The sequence below is a fragment of the Nomascus leucogenys genome, chromosome 11 (assembly GCF_006542625.1).
Source record: "Nomascus leucogenys isolate Asia chromosome 11, Asia_NLE_v1, whole genome shotgun sequence".
NCBI lineage: Eukaryota > Metazoa > Chordata > Mammalia > Primates > Hylobatidae > Nomascus > Nomascus leucogenys.
The window spans coordinates 107266857-107275788 of NC_044391.1; the positions used below are offsets into that span (position 1 = coordinate 107266857).

Here is an 8932-nt window from a genome sequence, read left to right on the forward strand (position 1 = left end):
TAAAAAACGAACAAGGGGCCAGGCACGGTGGCTCATGCCTGTAATCCCAGCACTTTGGGAGGCCAAGGCAGGAAGGATCACCCGAGGTCAGGACTTGGAGACCGATCTGGCCAATGTGGTAAAACCCCGTCTCTACTAAAAATACAGAAATTAGCTGGGCGTGGTGGCGCATGCCTGTAATCCCAGCTACTCGGGAGGCTGAGGCAGGGGAATTGCTTGAACCCGGGAGGCGGAGGTTACAGTGAGCCAAGATCATGCCACTGCACTCCAGCCTGGGTGATAACAGCGAGACTCCGTCTCAAAAAAGAAAACAACAACAACAAATGAATAAGGAGGCAGATGGCAGGAGTTGGCTTTCTTCATCAAGTTTTGGTTTGCTTTTAGTTACTTTCCCCTTACTGGATAGGGTCAAAGCTACCTCATGATTAAGTGTTGGCCAGATCAGAATGATTTACTTCCATTTTACTAGACAGGGACTGGAAACACAGAAAGGCTAAAGATTGCAAGATACTGGTCATATTGTCTCAGGTCATTTTCGTGGTTAACTGTGAGGTAAAGGTTTTCTGGTATCATCCCCATTTTACAAACGGGGAAATTAGGGCTAAAAGAGGTAAAGTCACTAGCACAAAACCACTCAAGCTCTTCCGTGAGTTCCTCATCACTGACTGTCTAACTGAAATTTGAACCTAAGTCTTTTTGGCACCAAAGACCATGTTTTTTTCATAATGCTTCCTGAAGTTTATGAGGCAGTGTGTTTTGGCTAAATGATGGTGGTTCTTTTTTTTTTTTTTCTTTTTTTTTTTGAGATGGAGTTTTGCTCTTGTTGCCCAGGCCGGAGTGCAATGGCACCATCTCAGCTCACTGCAATCTCCGCCTCCCAGGTGCAAGCGATTCTCGTGCCTCAGCCTCCTGAAAAGCTGTAATTACAGGCATGGGCCACCACGCCCAGCTAATTGTGTATTTTTAGTAGACACAGAGTTTCTCCCTGTTGGTCAGGCTGGTCTCAAACTCTCGACCTCAGGCAGTCCACCCGCCTTGGCCTCCCAAAGTTCTGGGATTACAGGTGTGAGCCACCATGCCCGGCCGATGGTGGGTTTTATCATTACATAGGAATGGGTTTAAACCCAAGTTCTCCTCCGTGCTGGTTAGGTACGTGACCTTGCATTCTTTCCTTCCTTGCTCCCTTGTGAAGTGTTAATTGAGGCCTATTATATCCGTGTCAAGCACTCTGCTGGGGTCTGGGAACATACCAGCTAACTTCACAGTCCTTGCCCATCCAGGGCCTCCAGCCGGATGAATAATTCAGACTACGAAATAGGCAAGTACAATGTAGTTTGAGAAGTGTGATGATGGGAAGCCTCAGGTGCTCTCTGTCCAATAAAATAGCTACTAACCACAGCCCAGTGCTATCAGTGTAAAATGCCTGCAGGATTTTGAAGACCTAGTGTAGAAAAATGTTAAGCTCTTCATTAATAATGTCTTATATTGATTACATGTTGAAATGATTATTTATGGGGTATGTTGAGTTTAAAACTACTTCATTCAAATTAATTTCACCTGTTCCTTTTTATTCCTTTTATGTGGTTATTAGAAAATTTAAACTTAGGCCAGGCACGGTGGCTCATGCCTATAATCTCAGCACTTTGGCAGGCTGAGGCGGGTGGATCATTTGAGGTCTGGAGTTTGAGACCAGCCTGACCAACGTGGAGAAACCCTGTCTCTACTAAAAATACAAACACATCAGCCAGGCGTGGTAGCGCATGCCTGTAGTCCCAGATGCTGAGGAGGCTGAGGCAGGAGAATTGCTTGAACACGGGAGGTGGAGGTTGCAATAAGCCGAGATGACGCCACTGCCCTCCAGCCTGAGTGACAGAGCGAGACACCATCTCAAAAAAAAAAAAAAAAAAAAGAAAAAACAAAATTTAAACTTACATATGTGGCTCACATTGTATTTCTAAGGGACAGCGCTGCTGTGGAAGAATAAAAGCATGCAGATATTTCCTATCTTAATGCAACAATCAAAGAACATTTATCCTATGACCTCCCCAGGAAGGCACACAAGAGATGCTTAACAAGTAGGAGCCTCTCTCCCTCCACACGTGGTTTAAGAGGCTGTTGTTTACTGTGGAACCCTCAGTCCTCTGGTACTGTGGAGAAGGTATCAGGTGACATGGCTGCAGAGCTCGTTCAACCCCCTCGAGGATTCCTTTGGGTCTATATCTTGAGAAGTAGCTGTCGTAACCCATCTCCCCATGCCCCCCGAAAAACCCATGGCTGCCAGATGAAATAAATGTTGCTTGTTGCCATGGCCCCTAGGTATCTTTGCTTTTATTTATTTTAGCAAAAGGAAGTCATGTTAAATATTTCAGGAGAGTCTGATTTTCAATATCTTCATTGGATTGAAAAAGACAAGGCACATTGGGTTAATGATAAGGCCTTATCTGCCCATTGGATTCATAGAACTGCGAAGGGTCTTGGGAATTGACTAGTCCCACTTCTGACCGTCCTCCTCAGAAAGTGAAGCTCAGAGAGGCTAAGGGGCTTGCCTAGGGTAACAGAGCCAACCAAGGTGCTCAGCGACTGGAACCCAGTCTTTCCATACCCCGCTTTCACATGCAGCCATCATTCCTCACTGCCCGTTCTTTTCTGAGATGCTCCCTTTTCTGCTCCTCCCTCCCAAAGTCTCCTCCTGTTTTGTGCCCCATCCTCTTCCGCTGCCTTCTCTCTCTCTGACCCAGTGTCTTTTCTTTCATACAACAGACAACAGAAACAGGTGTCAAAAAGAGATAGGCACCGGGCACGGTGGCTTACGCCTGTAATCCCAGCACTTTGGGAGGCCGAGGCAGGTGAATCATGAGGTCAGGAGATCAAGACCATCCTGGCCATGGTGAAACCTGTCTCTACTAAAAATACAAAAATTAGCTGGGCATGGTGGCACATGCCTGTAGTCCCAGCTACTTGGGAGGCTAAGGCAAGAGAATAGCTTGAACCAGGGAGTTGGAGGTTGCAGTGAGCCAAAATCACACCACTGCACTCCAGCCTGGCAACAGAGCAAGACTCCATCTCACAAAAAAAAAAAAAGAAAAAAAGACATAGGCAAGTTAAAGGATAGGCAGAAGTTAACAAGACAAAATGGAAAAGAAAAAAAAACTCTGATTTTGAATAGATACAAACAAATGAAGCCAGGGAGATTTTCGTGGGCCTTAATAATGGTTCAGGGCTGGGTGTGGTGGCTCATACCTGTAATCCCAGCACTTTGGGAGGCTGAGATGGGTGGATAACCTGGAGTCAGGAGTTCGAGACCAGCCTGGCCAACATGGAGAAACCCCCTCTCTACTAAAAATACAAAAAATTAGCCGGGCATGGAGGCTGGTGCCTGTAATACAAGCTACTAGGGAGGCTGAAGCAGGAGAATCACTTGAACCCGCAAGGTGGACGTTTCAGTGAGCTGAGAGCATGTCATTGCACTCCAGCCTGGACAACAAGAACAAAAGTCTCAATAAATAAATAAATGACCATGGTTCAGGTGAAAAGGCAGCCTGGGTGTGTTTGGAGGAGCATGGATTTGGAATCACAGGCTCAGGGCTTGAGGGCTGGCCATGAGGCCTTGGAAAACCATAGTTTCCTCCTCTTTAGTCAACTTCACTGGGTTGTTGTGAGGGGCAAATAGGAGCATGTTTCTGAAACGGTTTTGTCATCTCTGAGACACCATCCCAGTGGTGGTTATTATCATTCATACGAGGCTAGGAGATTTTGTTGGCTATGAGAGCAGGATGAAATAGCAGAGTGATATGGTTGCCAAAGAAAGCTAATGTGGTATCGACAGCAAGGGATGCGACTCTCCACTTGACCATCCGTTTCTGGGGCACTATGCTGTGTTCAGTTCCGGGAATTGCCTTTTAAAAGGAACTTTGGCAAACTGTTGTTGTTCCAGAGAAAATCACAAGAATAGCTTAGGGTTTGAGAGTTATGACATATAAGGGATGATTTAAGGATTTGGAGGATGTTTAGTCTGGAGGAAAAAAAAATAAAGACTTAGCTAGAATGAGGTAGCTCTTTCCAAATATCTGAAAGTTGTCCTGCGGAAGAGAGGAAAGATTCATTCTGTGTTGCTAGTGGCCAAGCCAGGGCCCAATGATGGGAGTTAATAGGAGGCAGATTTGAGTGCCATCGGAGCCTATCTAAAACTCAGAAAGTTGTTCCCAGATGGACTTCCTGGGAAAGTAGTGAGCTGTCCATAAGTGGAAGTCTTCAAGCAAAGGGGGCTGTTTATGGGGACAGGGTGCTGTGAAGAGAAGTCCTGCTCTGGCTGAGAGGTTGAACCAAGTGTTCTCTGTGATCCCTCCAATTCTGAGACCACGATTATCTCCTTCTGCTCTCTCTGATCTTTCTTGCTGATCTGCTTCCCTCACTGTTTTTGATGCCTTTGTTGACTGTCTGCTCCTTCTGAGAATGCTTTAGGGTTTTAGATTCAGAAATATTTCTGTAATCATTGATAGTCCAGTGTAACGGAAAGTAGGAAGGAGGAACATTTAAGAACAAAGGCAGTGTTGTTACTTTGATGGACACACAGTAACCTGTTAAGTGGGGGTAGAAGCAGAAACATGGTGGTGTGTGTTAGGGAGTCTTGTAAATACTAGAGCAAACGAATAGGCATCTCTTATTCTTAGCTATTGTTTAAAATGCAAACACAACTGCTAAAGGCCTTTGTTGTTGAATGGACCAGCATTTTCCTTGTTTATACAGTTCTTTTGTTAGCTACAGAGATTCAAGAAAATTCTCACTATAAGAATTCTAGATCATAAACTGCCTTCCAGACTCATAATTTAAGCGCTTTGCTGATTTGGTTATATCAAATTCTGTACAGGAGGTGTTTTCATGATTTCTCGACTTCAGAAAAGCCATTTTCTTGAGGAAAATATTTTTCACGCATAGTTAGTGTTGCAGCTGGGAGAGTAAGAGGCTAGCTGAATCTCTGCAGTTGAGTGGGCAGCTGAGCTATTTCCAGGATTTTGTTCTGCCCCCAAGTAGCAATTATGCATCTGTCTCACAGTGCTCCACCTCAGGCATCCCAACCATTATTTCAGAAACCTCCACCTAGACTCAAAGGCACAAAATAGAACTCAGCAGATCCAGGTGGAAGGAGGAGGGAATGGGTAGGAATGAGTAACATTTTGGTCAGGTTCCCTGAGGTCAGAGTCCTCGCCCAGCTCCGAGAATGACAGCAGAGACGTGGAGAAAACTGTGGATCGGGGCGTGAGTTCCAATGCTTTGGGAGCCTTGTTGGTCCACTGTGGCAGGAAGAGCCTGGAGAGACAACAGTAATGGTTCTTCAAATCCGGGGGACTGGCCAGTTGGGCCAGGCTGGGCAGGGTGGTGGGGTGCTGAAGGGGCAGCAGCAATCTGTAGGAGCTGCAGCGTCCATGGTCATCCTCCGAGACTGCTGCCCTATTGCAGACCCAGTCTCTGAGGCTGCTGTGTTGAACCCATATCCTGTTGCCTCAGCTCCACCTCGGTGTGCCCTTGAACCCTGGGCTCAGGACAGCCTCAGCCTGGAGACCAGCAGGTGGATTTGCTCTTGGACCTACATCCTGGAGAGAGGGACCAGCCAACTCTGATTGAAGCCCAGCCCACAGCCTTACTCCCCACTCATTCTTTTTTTTTTGAGACAGAGTCTTGCTCTGTCGCCCACGCTGGAGTGCAGTGGCACGATCTTGGCTCACTGCAACCTCCGCCTCCAGGGTTCAAGCGATTCTCTTGCCTCAGCCTCCTGAGTAGCTGGGATTACAGGCGCCCACCATCACGCCTGGCTATTTTTTGTATTTTGAGTAGAGATGGAGTTTCGTCATGTTTGCCAGGCTGGTGTCAAACTCCTGACCTCAGTCGATCCACCCGCCTCGGCCTCCCAAAATGCTGGGATTATAGGCGCGAGCCACCACGCCCAGCCCCCACTCATTCTTTTATTCCAGACCCGCTTCCTCACCAGTCTTTTATGTCTAGGGGTTCTCTTCTATAAGCTCTGGTTTCTGAGTGTATAGAAGTCTGGAAAATGGAGTCTGGGAATGGAAGGGACTTCTTATCGAGTCGTTTGAAAACCCTGACTTGTCTCTGTTCTTCCAAAGTAGTCCTGCTGTCCCTGCATGGAGTGATGCAATGGTTCTCAAACTTCTGTGGGCATGAGACAGCCCCAGCTTTTACAATAGCAGATGTCAGAGGCCCATTCTTAGAGATCATGATGAGGGAGATCCGGGTGGGCCCCCGGAAATCTGCAGCCCAGGTGTTTCTGATGCAAGCAGTCCCTGGGCCATGGTTAGAGAAACATTAGAGGAAAGAACATGAATTTTGGGGTCTGAGAGACACAGAACTGGGTTACTTATTGTGTTATGTGTTGAGCAAGTTAATCACCATTTTAATTGAGCCTCTTGTTTCATCATCTATAAAATGCTGACCATGTCTCAGGGGAGATGTTGGTGTGAAGATGTATATAAAGTGTTTAGCTGGGGCTTTTAAAACATTTTATTTTACTTTAAGTTCTGGGATACATGTGCAGAATGTGCAGGTTTGTTACACAGGTATATATGTGCCGTGATGGTTGGCTGCACCTATCAACCCGTCATGTAGGTTTTAAGCCCCACAGGCATAGGTATTTGTCCTAATGCTCTCCCTCTCCTTGCCCCCCACCACTCAACAGGCCCCACTGTGTGATATTCCCCTCCCTGTGTCCACGTGTTCTCACTGTTCAACTCGCTGGGGCTTATTAAATAGGGCTTTTGGCTCTCTCTCTCCCCCTCCTTCAACACCAGGAAATTGGCAACAGAGAATTTCAGCCCCTCCTAAACCTAACCCATCAGTGGTACCTTTCTAGCAGTGTGCACCTGTGGAATGGTCACAGAAGTGACTGGAGGAGCATGCATATCCCCAGTGCTCTGTGCCTGGACAGCCAATCCTGATTTCACAAGCAATGGCATGAAAAGAAATGACCAGGATGTCAGAGGTCAGCCACCTGCTGTCATTTTTATTTGCAGTAAACCACAGAGTCAGGACATACACATATACAGTGCATTACAGAGCAAGTCGACAGCACTCTATGCAGGCAGATAAGCAGGCTCAAGCAGGCGACCACTGTTACAGAATAACACATTTAGGGTGGGGGAGGCAGTGGAAGTGGAAGAGCAAGGAAGGAAGGATCTGGATCCTGGTCCTGTGCTTTTAGTTAGCTACTGCCCCAATCATGGCTGGTAAAGTCTGCATTTCTGCACTGCAATTGAGGTGTGTTAGGACCTTTAGCTTCAACCTGTGCCCAGGGTCATCCCCAAACACTGAGGTTTAGCTGAGTTCCGTAAGTGGAAGCAGTGCTTTTCTGCTGTGGGACTGAAGTCTCTCCCAGCACACTGGCAATTCAGGAGGGCAAAAGAGGTTTGATACACGGAAGGGAATATACTTATATTTCAGGGCTCCTGTATGTGTCTGTGTCAGTGTATGTGTATGGGTGTGTGTAGAGGTGGAGAGCTTACCTAAGAGTTTCTTTGTAGTGTTTCTTTCATGTTGGACTCCCCCCATCCCCAAATTAGCTGATTTCTGAGCATGATCAGTCAATGAGGGAAGGAAAGTAGATTCTTGGCAGAGGGGCTAGGAGTGGCCCTCCTGGGTCAGCAGGGCTTGGAGAAACCTTGGGCCTGGTGGGAGACCCATGAGGACAAAGACCCTACTTCCTCTCCTATGACGGCCGCATTTACCCAAGGTGAAGCAAGATCGCTACAGCAGCAAGGTCTTTAGAGCACCCCGTTGTTTGACAGATAGAGAAAAGCATGTCCCAGAAGCATATAGGATGTGTCCAAGACCATGTGAATGAGACAGGACTGAAGCCCATTCCCTGTGCCGCTCTTGTTTTCCCAGGCAGGATTTCATGCCTTATCCTATCATGGGATGTGGAATGATTCCCTTCCACAGCAGCCTCTATGGAGCATTTGCCAGACTTCCCCAAGATAGAAGGTTCTTACTTGTTTTCTACAGAGAGAGAAAATCATCCATCAGGAACCCCTTAGCAAGTGGCTTCTTGGAATTATGATTACTTGCTAATAATAACACTTTCTCTGAGATACCCACCAAACTTTGAGGTTGACGGTACAGAGAAGCATAAAAGCATAAAACTTCTTCCCATTCTATGGAAGAGGACAGCTGTGCTGTAAGCTGGGTCAGCAACTTGCTGTAAATCCTCTTCTCTTTAGTTGAGTTGTCTGCCTCTTGCCATCTGAGGAAGGAAGAAAGAAAATGCGGCAGGTTTTGAAATCTGCCTCCTTGTCGAGTGACCTACACACTAGACCACACTGTCTCTATTAAGACCTCGGCAGGTTAGCACAGACCAAAAAGGGCAACATCTGGAGCATCAGGCCCTGTCCAGGTGAACACCTGCCTTGCCTCCTATCCAGGGTCCTGGGGGAGTTGCTTTGAAGGAATTTTTTATATGCTGATGGAAGAACCAGTACTGAATGACCGCCATTTGTTATTCAGCTATAACTGAATATATATGCTATGTGCTATAACTGAATATATATGCTATATATATATATATATAGCAAACCAAAATATAACTGCAAAATATAAAATATAAATAAAATAAATATAAAAGCAAAAAATAGATATATAAAATAAATATAAAAAGCAAAATAAATATAAAAGCAAAATATAAAAGCAAACCAAAATATAACTAATATATATGCTAGTGCTATGCTGGCTGCCAACTCTACATAAAAGGTTGGACTTGATAACATCTAAGGAAGGGCCTTTCCAACCTAAGGAGGCTATGATTTTAGAACTCCTTGCTCTGTGGACTTCTCATGTTAATTGAGATAGTTTGTTAGAAACTGTGAGTCCGGTAGGGTTGTGCTTGTTGGTTTTTGCTTATTTGTTCTGTCTTTGTTGATTTTACAGA

At 46.0% G+C, this 8932-nt stretch overlaps 1 long non-coding RNA gene across 1 annotated transcript; it reads right to left on the reverse strand.

The window, feature by feature from the left end:
- Nucleotides 1-6988: 6988 nt before the first annotated feature.
- On the reverse strand, nt 6989-8558 carry LOC115837358. The gene is made up of 2 exons (XR_004032411.1): nt 8107-8558; nt 6989-8007 (listed from the first exon to the last, which is right to left on the reverse strand). It is a non-coding gene; the product is annotated as an uncharacterized LOC115837358 (long non-coding RNA).
- Nucleotides 8559-8932: the final 374 nt, after the last annotated feature.